At 42.4% G+C, this 14,847-nt stretch overlaps 1 protein-coding gene and 1 pseudogene across 3 annotated transcripts in view; both read right to left on the minus strand.

Moving 5' to 3' along the window:
- Positions 1-14,847, minus strand: part of LOC127420300 (zinc finger protein 431-like) — a 380,032-nt gene that overhangs the window by 34,833 nt on the left and 330,352 nt on the right. The window lies entirely within an intron of this gene.
- Positions 10,700-14,847, minus strand: part of LOC127420298 (zinc finger protein 493-like) — a 259,674-nt pseudogene continuing 255,526 nt past the window's right edge.

Raw genomic sequence — 14,847 nt, forward strand, 5'->3', positions numbered from 1 at the left:
CTTGTTTATCAATTGTCATCAAGTGTAACTCTAGCATACCCAGAATTCAATGACCACTTCATATTAGCTGTGGATGCATCGTTTGATGGATTCTGTGCTGTTCTTTCCCAGATGGTAGTGTGATGACAAGGCCAGTAGCTTTTGACAACAAAATATTGTCACACTCTCAGATTAACTATACTGCTCATAGACTGGAATTTCTTGCATTAAATGGGCAACATGTGACAAGATCCATTAAGTCAAGTCATTTTTATTTATTTGTGTAGAACTTTTCACAACATACATCGTTTCAAAGCAGCTTTACAGAAAATTATGCAGAAAATGAAGCTGTAATGTCTGTAATGACTTAAGAGTCATCATTGTGCGAATACTGATTAAAGGGCCATCACTTTACTGCCTGGACGAATAATAATCCAATATCTTATATACTCACCAAGCCTAAACTCGACACATGAGCAACGCTGGGTGTCGAGGCTGGCCTCCTTCAGCTTTGATTTGAAGTATGTGCCTGGTTCCAAGAATGTCGTTGTGGATGCACCAACAGGGAGCCACTCATTCAGTCCACTGTTAGCCATCGCCTTGTAACAGAGCCATACCAGTCTGTGCTGAATTAATTGAATTGAATTGTAGACAGTACTGTCCAACATGATTGTCAGGTTGTGGACTCTAATGCTGATTTAGCCAAGGTGCCATCAGATAACAAAAGGTGCTTTAAGCTCACAGGAGATCTCTGCAATCTTTGATGCACATTGTTCAAGTGGTGTGGGACAGATGATTGGTATAGTTACCACCTAGCAGCTGATGAAAGAGGATTAGACCAAGGCCCTCCCTAAGAGCACATTCTTGTCTATGCAGGAGCAAGACCATACTGTGAGTAGAGCACTCTTCTATGTTCAGAGACATCGTTGCCCTGATAAGCGTGAGTGTGCTATTGAATTGCGTAGTGTTCTAAATCTCCTTAAGCACTGGAACATACTTAGCAATCAAGATGGTATGCTGTTCAAAGTAAAGCAAGACTGTTACATGAATACGAAGCTTTACAAATTCATTGTTCTGAATGCCCTGAAACAAGTCCTCATGGTTTGCATAATGCGACTGGTCACCAAGGCCAAGGTCACCAGAACACTTTAGTTGGCCAGACATAGATTCTTTTGATAGGCATGGATCGTGTTATTGTGAATTATGTACAGACTTGTCAGCACTGTAATGTAAGGAAGACCCCTGATCCAAAAGACCATGTCCCTCTTGAAAAGTATATACACACACCATCGAGCCAATTCATTTGCATTGACTTTTGGACAGTAGAGCAAGGAGATAATAGAACAGTAGATGTTCTTGTAGCAACGGACCACTTTACTAAAATGGCCTATGCCTTTCCATGCAAAAACTAGCCTGCAAAGTAGGTTGCCATTGCTTGTGGAATAGTCTTTTCTGTGTGTATGGATTCCCAAAAAGGGTGCATTCAGACCGGGGCTCTAATTTTGAGAGTATACTTGTGAAGGAGTTATTAAACTTGGCGGGTGTCAAGTAATAACATAATACCCCTTATCACCCAATGGGAAATGGGATTACCGAATGCTTCAACAGAGCTCTAGGGGACATGATCAGAGCCTTGCCTCTTAAATCCAAAACAAAGTGGTCACAGTCTCTGCAAATGCTAACCTTCTGTAATAATTGCACTTTTAACCCAGGTTACTAGGGAGTAAATTAAATTAAACAAAGAAAAAATGGGAAAAATTAATGATTTATATTTCTAGAATTATATTAAAGACAATTAGTATATTTTTCAATTTCCATATTAAAACTGATGTCAGAACCAATGACAGTGACATTGAAATGAATGTCATCAAATAGGAAAGGAAAGTGTACATTAAATTCGATTAAGTTCCGCCCCCGCACCATGTTCTCACATCGCGCTAGGTGAAATGCTCTTTTTGGCCACTGGACACAGAGGAGAGCAGTCACTAAGCCGTGCTCGAATTCACCTCCCGGTTTAGAGGCTGCGAATAAGCACCTGATGATCTGATCACAATTAGAGTGAAGGATTATTCTGGAGAAACTGAGTTCCCTATCTGTCACTCACTCGACATTGTGTCGATGTAGTGACACTAGGGGTCACTCTTGGGAGCCCGAGACACCTCTGGTTTTTGATAAAAGGCCAATGAAAATTGTTGAGTGGTATTTGCATGCCACTCCCCCGGACATACGGGTATAAAAGGAGCTAGTATGCAACCACTCATTCAGATTTTCTCTTCGGAGCCGAACGGTCATGCTTACTGAGCTGAATTCCCACGACTGTTTATTCACCTCTGCTGGATCTGATGGCGCATTTCAGCGGCTTCTCCCCCCTCTGCACTGGTGCAATGCAGAGAATGCCCCTGGGCACTTCGGCAGAAATAAAAGAGTATATTTCTCTAAAAGAGAGGCACACACGGAACGTCTTTTTAAAGACGCGTCTTTCTAAAGATGCTTTTCCGATTGTGTGTTATTCCTGGTCACGATCACTATCTTTCGTGTCTGGGCACTGCTTATGCGGAGACAGCGTTCGTGGATGGTCATGTTCTCATTGCGAGGACATGTCCATGGCAACGTTGCGGTCGCGGCTCGCCTTCATAAGAAAGCAAGCCACCCCAGAGGCTCCCCGCCTCAGTCCTTTTACCCACGGGTATGAGGGCAGCGTGGCTAGCACTGGGAGCGATTTGGGGACCTCAATGGGACCGCCTCTGCCGGGTATCCCCCCGCGGACCTCCCATTCCCCAGCACACTCATCTGCCCCGATCGGGCTTCCGGATGAGTCCGCCGGCTCATCTCACGGCGAGGTCGACCTCTTATTTGGAGCCCATGAAAGTGATGAGCGCTCGAGCGCAGCATCGGAGAGCGGGCTCTTCCTGTCGGAAGCCTCAGCTGGGCTCCTCCCTTCGGGGACGATTGCCCAGTCACAGGCTGATGCGGAGATGACGACATGTTTTCCCAGGCAGCCGCGAGCATCGGCTAGAGTCGAACCCTCTGCTCTCCCTGAACCCTCGCGGCTCAGTGATTGGTTCCTGGGCTCGCGGTGCCGCTCAAAGCCACGCCCCGCCCCCGTTCCTTATTCCCGGAAGTGCATGAAGAGCTGACAAGTTCGCGTGAGGCAATTTTTACTGCACGGTCCCGATCTTTTCAGCTTCCCCGCCCTCACTACCCTCGATGGTGGGGCGGCCAAGGGCTATTCGGCAATCCCCCGGTGGATAAAGGCGCTCGCGGTGCACCTATGCCCGCAGAGCGCCGCCAACTGGCGTGGGTGTCCAAAGCCCCCATCCAAGGCTTGTAGGTTTACGTCATCTCTGATGGCCAATGCCTACGGTGCCGCTGGACAAGCCGCCTCCGCCCTGCACGCCATGGCTCTCCTGCAAGTCCGCCAAGGCACTAAAGGAACTACACGAGGGTAGTTCCGCCCCAGGACTGATGCAGGAACTGCGCTCGGCGACCGACCTCGGGCGGACAATGGCCACACTAGTGGTCCAGAAGCGCCACCTTCGGCTCAACCTGGTCGAGATGGGCGAGGCCGACAAGACACGGTTCCTTGCTGCCCCCATTTCCCAGGCGGGCCTATTCGGCGACACCATCGAGGACTTTGCCCAGCAGTTCTCGATGGTGGAGCAGTAGACAGATGCTAGCCAGCATATCCTGCCCCGGCGCGGCTCAAGATCCCGCACCCCATCTACTCATCGCCAAGGGCGCCCCCCTGCGTTGACTGCACCGCAGGAAGCAGACGCCACCCGTCTCGCAGCTGCCCAGAACCCGTGAAAGGCTTCAAAGCACCCTTGAGACGGGCGACCCAGGGACAACGAAACCCGCTGCTCTGGAGCTGGTAAGCAGATCTCTCCATCTTTTTGTTACCTTTTGCATTTAATTGCGCTGCATGCCCAAGTGGCTGCACTACTCAAGAGCTCAGCAAGAGCGGTTTCCTTGTTCCCTGGGTCACGTATCCGGTGTGCACGGCTATCATCACGACCACCATCCACTACTCTATTTGGCAGGTTTGGTGCTCCAGCGGCGGTCTCCCGCCCCTGAGTGCCCAGCTGTGGCACAAATCCGCCTCCGATGTGACAGTCTCCACGGGTCACGAGGACAGGCCTCTTCCTCCCCCATCCCAGGTTGTTCCGGGGGTGGTCACAAGGAGCCAGGTAAGTGATTCGATGTCCTTAGACTCAGCACGGCAACGACGTGGTGTGGCACCTCGAGCTCCACCCCGCCGCGAGGCCCCACCTGCCAGTATGTCCGATGACGTTGTCCCTTTGGTCCCCCTTGCGTGGAACTGGGACGCATGGCTTGCACTTTCCAATCCGTCGCGAGGGCTGGTCCGACTCGGCTATGTGATTCACTTCGCCGAGCATCTGCCCAGGTTCAGCGGTGTCCACTACACCTTGGTGAAGGACGAAAACGCTGCTACCTTGCGCGGAGATCGCTACCCTCCTACGGAAGGGTGTGATAGAACCTGTCCCTCCAGCCGAGATGAAGAAGGGGTTTTTCATTGTACCGAAAAAAGGCGGTGGGTTGCGGCCAATCTTGGACCTGTGAGTACTGAACTAGGCTTTACACAGACTCCCGTTCAATGCAAAGGCATGCATGAAGAATGAACACTGAGTGGTCAGCGTAGAGAGAAGCCTGTCTCCTCCTGGCACAGGGTATCACTGAAACCCTTCCCGGCAGAGTATAAAGGTAGAGGAGACAAAGAGCTCTTTGCCTGGCACCTGTGGAAACCTTTGATTTCTGTATGGAGACTGAGACTACTTGCAAGTAGACTTTTTCTGCCTCTGAGTCTCTTATTTTACCAAATTTACACTACACACACAAACACCACCGCAGTGTCAGGACTACAGCAGGATCACACTTTAACACCTGGATGTTGCAGCCACAACATTCAGGGACACAATCCAAGCTGATTTCCACACACAGAGCATAATACAGTCAGACTGTGATGATTAAGAACTGTTCCAAGATTCAGCAACCAAGGATGAATTCCTGGACAAATTCCAAGGGAGACAAGATAACATACTTCAGCCTCCAGAAACACCACAACCACGGCCATTTTAACTCACGGGATTACCGGGGCTTAAGCCCTGGGGCTCGCGACAGCGGGGTCCCAGAACTCCCAGGGAAGGGCAGTTGTGGCATCCTCCATCATATTTTCCCCCATCTACGTTCTTGGGAAGGCACGCAGGTAAACACATTCAAGCCCCGGAGCACCTTAATACAGCCCTGGCCATAGCCCTTCTCACCCCACACTTTCTTTATTTAGCCAACAACCCCATTTCTGATCTTCTATGAGAAAAAGGAGAAACTAGTGTATGCTGGAAGAAAACTCTCCCACTCCATTGCTGCAAGACCCCAGATACCAACCAAAAAGGCTCCTCAACGACCAAAGCCTGGGGGCCAAGCTCATCCTCCCCCTCTCTCCGAGAGAGCTCTCTGGCCGCTGCCACAACGCCAGGGCACACTTCATCCTTCATCTGCTCTAGGTGAACAACAAACATCTGATAACAGATCTCAGTCATATGTGTCAGTCCCTGCTATGGTAGCAGGAACATTCACAAATGTTTACAGAACAAGCGGAAACCCGATGTGCCTGTAGCTTTCTCTATATCTTTTCTATTAGTTGATGGAAAGACTAAGGCTTTCTTAAAATGCAAGGCAATCCTATCTGCTAATCAGACACCAATCCGAGATTGCTGTACAAACAGATATTGTCAAGTTAGCACTTTTAAACATTCGCTCACTTAAGAACAAGTCATTTTTAGTCAATAACCTCAACACCACAAACAACCTGGATTTTATGTTTCTAAATGAAACTTGGTTAGATAACAGCTGCAGTGCAACAGTCCTTAATCAATCAGCCCCTTCAAACTTTACTTTTATGAGTGTCTGCAGGGCTGTTAAGAGAGGTGGATGAATAGTTGCTTAATTTAAAGATGTCTATAAATGCAAGCAATTGTCACTTGATTACATATCCTTTGAATACCTAAGTATTGAACCAAAACATGCTCCACGCATTATATTTATAATTATTTATAGTCCTCCAAAATACTCTTCAGCCTTTATTGATGATTTTGGTTTTGTTATTGCTGAGGATTTCAACATTCATATAGATAATCTGGAATACAACACTGCAAAAGAAATCTCACTCCCAATAGTGGACACACTCAGGTTCTGCTCATTAGTAAGGGTCTAAACATTTAATTCACTGCTATTAAGGACGTAGCACTATCTGACCTAGGGTGACCATACGTCCTCTTTTTCCTGGACATGTCCTCTTTATCGGACCTTACAAAAGCGTCCAGCCAGGATTTCTACATTTGCGAAAATGTCTGGGATTCGGCTTTAGTTGAAATATGATGTGCATCTGGTCTAATACTTCATTGTGTGTGCACGCATATTTGCATTGCTTTAACCCCTCTTTGTAAGTCCCACCTTCTCGCACACCAATTGGTCGATTATAAGAGGCTTGCAGCAACTATTGGCCAAACTCCCGCCTGTCAATCTCTCCGCGAACGCGCGAAGCGCTGTTGTGTTCAGCATCAAACATTTGCTTGACAGTAGCAGCAAATGACAGCTGAGTGGAAACAATGTCCAAAGGTAAGTGCAAATTTACAGAAGATTTGCACAAAAGATTCCCATGCTTTCGTCCAGGTCGAGATCTGTGGGAAACAGAATGTATGACATGTAAAGCTGGCACTTACGTGTAAGTTGCTAATAAAGGTGCAAGTGATTTAGAAGCACACATTAGCTCTGCAAAGCATAAAGGGTCAGCAAAAGGTGAAAGTTCATCAGATAAATTAACGGACTACTATTTGTGACCAGGTAAAATTATCATCACATTGCTTCATTGTCCATGGCCATTCAAAATAATAGAAATAGCAAATGAAGGTACACTCATGGCATCAAATATTTTATTTTAGTACACGGACATTCAAAAGAATGTTTTTATTTATTTATATATATTTATGTTATGCTAATAGTGTCCTTTTCACTTTATTAAAGTTTGCACTCATAGTAACACTGTTTTGAACCATATTACACCCGCACTCTTTTTGCTACTGTAAAGAGACTAACTAACCCCCAACAGAGGTTCCCTGTGAAATGCTCTCTGACAGCAAACACGAGTTTGCATCTTTTTTCATGAAGATCAATACTATAATGGCGATCAGCTCATCCTCAGGCTGCACTGAGGTCAGGCAGCACCCACCACAACAACTGCATAAATTATTCACTATGGGTGGGTTGCACCAACAAAGATTAATTTTAAATTTAGATTCAATCAAGGTTTATCTGATAATTCTGTTGCACCAAACTTTAAACCTTGTTTAAAAATAATCAGTTTAACATTTTAACCATCAATTTGACCCTGATTTAAATTTCACAGTAAATCTGAATTAACTTCAATCCTGTTGCTTCAACTCTTTTAAATCTCAGTTAGGGATTAACTTTAAACTAGCATCTGAGGTGGTTTAAATAAAAAACAAACCTACAATTAAACATGAATGACTAGGTAAATGAACAGTGGATGTGCCATCAGCTCTTTGAGAGACATTTATCATATTGTTTGTTTATTATGGTCCAAAATGTTGGGCAGTTGCATACTTTCAAATCCGAAGTGTGAGTACGGTGGCTCAAATTGGTGGCGGCGCGATTACCCGCTTCCCCATCCTATACTTGCAGGGAAATGGGATAGAGATGGGTCTCTTGAGAAGAAGCAAGAGTAGTGTAATTTCGGCATTTAACGAGAGCGGTTACAAGTGACAGATCGCTATTTCTCTGCTCCTCTCTTACACTCGTTCAAGTCGGCAGCCTGGGCTGTTAATTTGTGGCACTGACGAGAGGCGGCGGTCAATATGAGACCCGTGTGGTCCTTTTTTCTTAAATTATGATGCCATATTTTAAATTTTTTGACATTGTACATGCTGCTGCAACATTTTCTTAACCTCATTGATCTGCCGAGGATTCAATAATGATGGGGACGAAATATACTTTATTAAACAGTAAAATAATGGTAAAACACTAAACAAATTAATATGTACATTGCTGTGTATAAAAGTGGTGCATTATAAACAACTTGAGATGTTTATACATTTAATGGGGAATGTAGAAACTTTACTTTTAGTGGCTTTTTAACAGACTATCTGCTAAAAGGACAAAGCAAAGTGATAACTTGAGCATTTATGTGACTGGGGTAAAAGAAATGAGAAAACGGTGGCGCACACACACACTTAGGAAACCTCAAAACAACAGCAATATTATTAAATTATCAGAAGTCATGAATGTCAGTAAACATGTTACAGGAATTTTCCATTGAAAACGTAGATACATCGGAAGCAGTAAACACACGAATAATGTTCAATTCATAAAAGCATGAAAAGCAATATAAACTTCTACCAGAAAATATATCCAAGCATTTTAGCAAGTAAAAACTTTGCCAAACAGTTAACAGATAAACGTCCAACCAGACTGCTGCGATGCTGTCCTGAACTGTGACTGAACAGCATCGCTTTGTAAGGGGGAGGCCGCCCACTGGCCCAAGGACGGTATCCAGTGGCGTGGCTGAAGGTCTCTTGCATGTTCTGTCTTATCCTGCGCATTAAATAATACTTTGATTATTTGAGTTCCATGTTTTATTAATCTTATCGTTAATTCTTTTCTTTATTTCATCTGACTCCAATTATGAAAAACCTTGTTGATGTATCTATGCACTGAATTTAAGTTTTGTATCTTATTATTTTTAGTAATTCTCTCTTCTAGACTGCATTTGTTATTTCAATGTTATTTGTGTCCTGTGCCGGCCGGACAAAGGTCCTTTAACTACAAAACTTATCAGTTTCAGATATTAGTAAGTTTTAGACTAAGTCCTTATAGGTTCTCGGCTCACCGTTTAGCCCCAGTCAATTAAGTTCTGTTTTACAGATTCTCGTTCCTACCCTTAGTATTCCCATTTAATTCTTCTTGGCTAAGTTATATTATAGATTCTCAGTTCGCCGTTTAGCCTTTTAGTACTAATTAGTACTAAACCATTAGAAGTAACTAATTGGTTACTTCTGAAGTAGCTTAGTTAAGCCAACTCTGACCATAGATTTGTAGTTAATAAGAAATATACTATAAAACAGTCCTTCAGAATAAATCATAATAATTTATTTTACCAGGTAATAGTAATACATTCAAACAGTCCAATTAAAATAATAAATCAAACTCAAAGCTATCAGTGAACCAAACATAATAATATAATTAAAGTTGTATTCCATTCAAACATTTACAAAGCTTAAGAAATAAGATTTGCATACCTGGTAGAGAAACTACACAGCAAATGTGTGGGAGATCTGAATACAGATTCCCTGGTAGATTTAAAAATGACAAAATGTTTTCTGTGTGGGTCATCTGGCTACAGAGACCTTGATTCCTTTGTCATTACACACAGCAATTGTGTGGGACGTCTGAATACAGATTCCCCGAGCTCCTCTGCCATCCTTCCTTAAGTACGAAACGATTCTATTGTTATTTCAGATTTGTATGTTTGATGTTATTTAGGATTTGGTTTACAATTTAGGGGGTTGTAAGTAGACCTTGTGATTGAGTAGGTAGTTTGATGTTTACAAACAATGCACCTAATCTGCATACAGCATCTGGTCTCTGTGAGAGATCTGGGAGGTGTCATGCCCCTGATAGAATACAGTACTGTACTAAGTTATTAAATCTTACTTGTGATTTGACTTTGCTGAAAGGGAATGAGACCATTTTACCAGTTGCACCGAGACCTCTTGAATGATACCAAACATGTATGATCAGAAAACCTTTTACATTACAGAACAGGATAAGTCATAACTTTTTTGGTGTCCTTAAAGTGACCTGAGGTGAGAGAGAGAGAACAGGTGTAAGTATGATTTGCTTTTTTTGGTCCCTAATCAGTGGGTGTGTAGTCTCAGGTGGAGATGTCTTCTGTGTGAGCATTTTATGACATTTTATGATGGTTCTCGCAGAGTTCTTTGACTTTTACCGGAAGTGATGCAGACAATTTTGTGCCAGTCTTACATCTTCCCCCGCCAGGACACGTGACAACCTACTTTTCTGGGTTTACGTACATGACGTAAAGACACAAGGATGACTGACATAAGCCTACGATTTCGTACCAAATCCGACCCGACGGCTAAAAATACTTATTCTTTTTGTAGGCTTAGCATAGTGAATCTGGGTAAGGCAAAGATATCATTTTTGAACACTGATTTTATATGTACTCAATCAATAATGGCAACATCATTGAAAAAATGTCATACTACGCTGCGTATCAAAAGTTTACGTTTGGTGAACTCTGAACAGTGAATCTGCATGACGAGAGGAAGTGTGACCAATAGAAGATCAAAATGTCACACACTGACCTTTTGGTTCAGTACAAAGAATACATACTGTATTCTTACTTACTGTCAATCAGACTCAAACAAACAACACAACTGATTCAGTGGTGTATTCCTTCAGCCGGTGAAACCAATTATTGCTTCCACACTCGAATCCTATTTGCTTGCACTATAGTCAGTCTTTACAGGCATGAAAAAAAATCACCAAACCATTCTCACGCAACAAACTGAGCTTACTGGCTTCGAAAGGGAGTGAAGTCAATGAACATGAAGTCTACGTCAGTGTATGGAAGTGAACGAGAACGATTAGTTCATTTAAAAGATTGGTTTAAAAAGACTGATTTATTTACAAACAAAACATAACTAATTTTCTTAAAGGATGCTACTCAGTTTGGAAAAATTCCATCTTTGGGATAATCTTTCCAACTATTTATTTAATCTTGTTGGACCTGAAGATGATTTTTGCTTAGTGTGTCTACTCGGGCAATTCTTTTTTTACATGTCTATATAGATTACTTGCTGCCCTGAAACTTTTACCACATGAAGAGCAGTTGTATGATTTCTCTTCAGTATGAATTCTCTCATGTGTTTTCAGGTTTTGTGACAGTGTGAAACTCTTTTCACAGTGTGAGCACTTGTAAGGTTTTTCTCCACTATGGATTCTCTTGTATGTTTTCAAGCTTTGTGACCGAGTGAAACTTTTTCCACAGTGTGAGCACTTGTAAGGTTTTTCTCCACTATGGATTCTCTTGTGTGTTTTCAAGCTTTGTGACCGAGTGAAACTTTTTCCACAGTGTGAGCACTTTTAAGGTTTTTCTCCAGTATGGATTCTCTTGTGTGTTTTCAAACTTTGTGACAGAGTGAAACTCTTTTCACAGTGTGAACACTTGTAAGGTTTTTCTCCAGTATGGATTCTCTCGTGTTTTTTCAGGTTTTGTGACAGTGTGAAACTCTTTTCACAGTGTGAGCACTTGTAAGGTTTTTCTCCACTATGGATTCTCTTGTGTGTTTTCAAGCTTTGTGACCGAGTGAAACTTTTTTCACAGTGTGAGCACTTGTAAGGTTTTTCTCCACTATGGATTCTCTTGTGTACTTTCAGTTGTGGTGACTGAGTGAAACTCTTTTCACAGTGTGAGCACTTGTAAGGTTTCTCTCCAGTATGGATTCTCTCATGTTGTTTCAGGTTTTGTGACTGATTGAAACTCTTTCCACAGTGTGAGCACTTGTAAGGTCTTTCTCCAGTATGGATTCTCTCATGTCTTTTCAGTTGTTGTGACAGATTGAAACTCTTTCCACAGTGTGAGCACTTGTAAGGTTTTTCTGCAGTATGGATTCTCTCATGTCTTTTCAGGTGCTGTGACAGAGTGAAACTCTTTCCACAGTCTGAGCACTTGTAAGGTTTTTCTCCAGTATGGATTCTCTCGTGTCTTTTCAGTTGTTGTGACAGAGTGAAACTCTTTCCACAGTGTGAGCACTTGTAAGGTTTTTCTGCAGTATGGATTCTCTCATGTGTTTTCAAGCTTTGTGACTGAGTGAAACTCTTTTCACAGTGTGAGCACTTGTATGGTTTTTCTCCAGTATGGATTCTCTCATGTTCTTTCAGGTTTTGTGACTGGGTGAAACTCTTTTCACAGTGTGAGCACTTGTAAGGTTTTTCTCCAGTATGGATTCTCTTATGTTCTTTCAAGTTTTGTGACTGACTGAAACTCTTTCCACAGTGTGAGCACTTGTATGGTTTTTCTCCAGTGTGAATTCTCTCATGTGTTTTCAGGTGTTGTGACAGAGTGAAACACTTTTCACAGTGTGAGCACTTGTAAGGTTTTTCTCCAGTATGGATTCTCTCATGTTCTTTCAGGTTTTGTGACTGACTGAAACTCTTTCCACAGTGTGAGCACTTGTATGGTTTTTCTCCAGTATGAATTCTCTCGTGTTTTTTCAGGTGTTGCGACCGAGTGAAACTCTTTCCACAGTGTGAGCACTTGTAAGGTTTTTCTCCAGTATGGATTCTCTCGTGTGTTTTTAGGTTTTGTGAATTAGTGAAACTCTTTTCACAGTGTGAGCACTTGTAAGGTTTTTCTCCAGTATGAATTCTCTTGTTTTTTTTCAGGTTTTGTGACTTAGTGAAACTCTTTTCACAGTGTGAGCACTTGTAAGGTTTTTCTCCAGTATGAATTCTCTTGTTTTTTTTCAGGTGTTGTGACCGAGTGAAACTCTTTTCACAGTGTGAACACTTGTAAGGTTTTTCTCCAGTATGAATTCTCTTGTTTTTTTTCAGGTGTTGTGACTGAGTGAAACTCTTTTCACAGTGTGAGCACTTGTATGTTTTTTCTCCAGCATGAATTCTTTGGTGCTGTTTCACACTGCCGGCTGTAATAAAGGTCTTCCCACATTCAAAGCACATATGAGCCCCCACACCGGTATGTATTTTCTGGTGATTTTTCAAATAGGATAGGTGAGGAAAATGGTTTCCACAAAAATAACACTTGTAAGGCTTCTCATCTGTGTGAGTTTTCAGATGTTTTCTTAGGCTTAAATTCAAAACAAATGTTTTACCACACTTGTCACATTCAAATGGTCTCTCTCCAGAGTGACAGCGGAGATGACCTTTGAGACAAATTGTATATGCAAAACTTTTCCCACACTGATGGCACGTGTAAGGTTTCTCTCCAATATGAATGTTCATGTGTTTATTAAGCCGGCATTTATTTGTGAAAATCTTTCCACATTGTGAGCAGGTGACAGTATTATTGGCTGCTCTTCTTTTATGCTTTTCTGGTGATAAATTCTTCTTATTCTTTGAGCAACTCCGAGATTTTTCTCCAGTTGTGAAATCATGATGTTTCTGACACTGAAGTTTCTCCTCCACTTCCTTCAGTTCTTGACATTTCTCTTTCACTTCCATCAGCTCTACAATAAACACAGTAAATGGACAAAAATCAATTAAAGAGGGAGAAATGTAAAAAGAAATCAAATTGACCCTTAATTCAATGTCAGAACACAACAAATGTCCAGTATTAATTTGTGATATTTGCTGTGCAAGTGGTATTTATTTATACTGTTTATTCCGCCTAATAACTGCATTTAATGATTATAGTCATCAGGGTTTGAAATTAACACCTGCCCACCCTAGAAATCAGCAGTAGCGGGTATTTCTTTCACTCTTACTAGCTACTTTGGCAAGTGACATTTTCAGGGTTTTTCCTGCATTGAAAATTCTGTGAAAGTTGGGCCACTGCCGAAACAAATTTTACTTATTCATCTCACGTTTAGCACTTTATATGCTTTAAATCTGCTGCTCATATCACATATGCAAATCTGCGAGGGCCCGATGAAGCATAGTTTTGCGTGAGGAATGCAAACTACACATCTTTTAGCTACTTTCACTTTTTTTTTTTTTAAAAGCAAAAGATAAATTTTGTACTTTTAAACACTTTAAAGAAGCTTTAAATACAACAAACAAATCAACTTAAAATACACCCCTGGAGCTTGACAGCCCTGACACTTTAAACAGCACTGATGAGGTAAAGAGGAGACAAACATCAATTACAAAGCTTTTTAAAAGAAACAATCATCCTTACTAAACTACAGTAACAATAACTGGTAACTAGATGTTGTAAAAGTTGTAGTTAAATGTTTTTAAATGTGCTTAGACTTTTTTTTTTTTTTTTTTAAGAAATACTAATGTTTATTTTTTTTTAAAGAATATCTATATCAATCTAACCACAGAAATAAGGAGTCATCCATTGGTCTCACCTGTGGACAAGGCCGCCCACGTGATGTAAAAGAAAACAGGTCCAGTTCCAACACTTGCATGCCCATTGTAGGTGCTAACGACGGTGGACTGGGGTCATAATGGGCACTCTGACCGGTCTGCGGCTACGCAGCCCCATATGCAGCAGGGTGCGATGCACTGTGTGTTGTGACACATTCCCCCTGTACCATGACTTCTGCCACAGTAGACCTTCTGTCGGTTCAGACCAAATGGGATATCCTTCGTTGCCCTCATGCATCGATGAGCCTTGGCTGTCCAACACCCTGTCGCCGGTTTGTGGTTTGTCCCTCTTCGGACCACTGTCCGTATATACTCACCACTGCTGACTGGAAGCACCCCACAAGCCGTTTCAGAGATGCTCTGACCCAGTCATCTGGCCATAACATTTTGGCCCTTGTCAAAGTCGCTCAGGTCTTTACTCCTGCCTATTTCTCCTGCATTCAACATGTTGACTACAAGAACTGATTGTTCACTTACCATCTAATCTACCCAAACCTTGTCATGTGGCCTTGTTATTTACATTTACATTTTACATTTATGCATTTGGCAGATGCTTTTATCCAAAGCGACTTACAGTGTACTTATTACAGGGACAATACCCTTCAATGTTCTCTTTCAATGGATCGAACCGGCAACCTTCTGATTACCAGTTATGTGCTTTAGCCCACTATGCCACCACCACTCCATTTGCTTCAACTG

Source organism: Myxocyprinus asiaticus, chromosome 29 (genome assembly GCF_019703515.2).
Source record: "Myxocyprinus asiaticus isolate MX2 ecotype Aquarium Trade chromosome 29, UBuf_Myxa_2, whole genome shotgun sequence".
Classification (NCBI taxonomy): Eukaryota; Metazoa; Chordata; class Actinopteri; order Cypriniformes; family Catostomidae; genus Myxocyprinus; species Myxocyprinus asiaticus.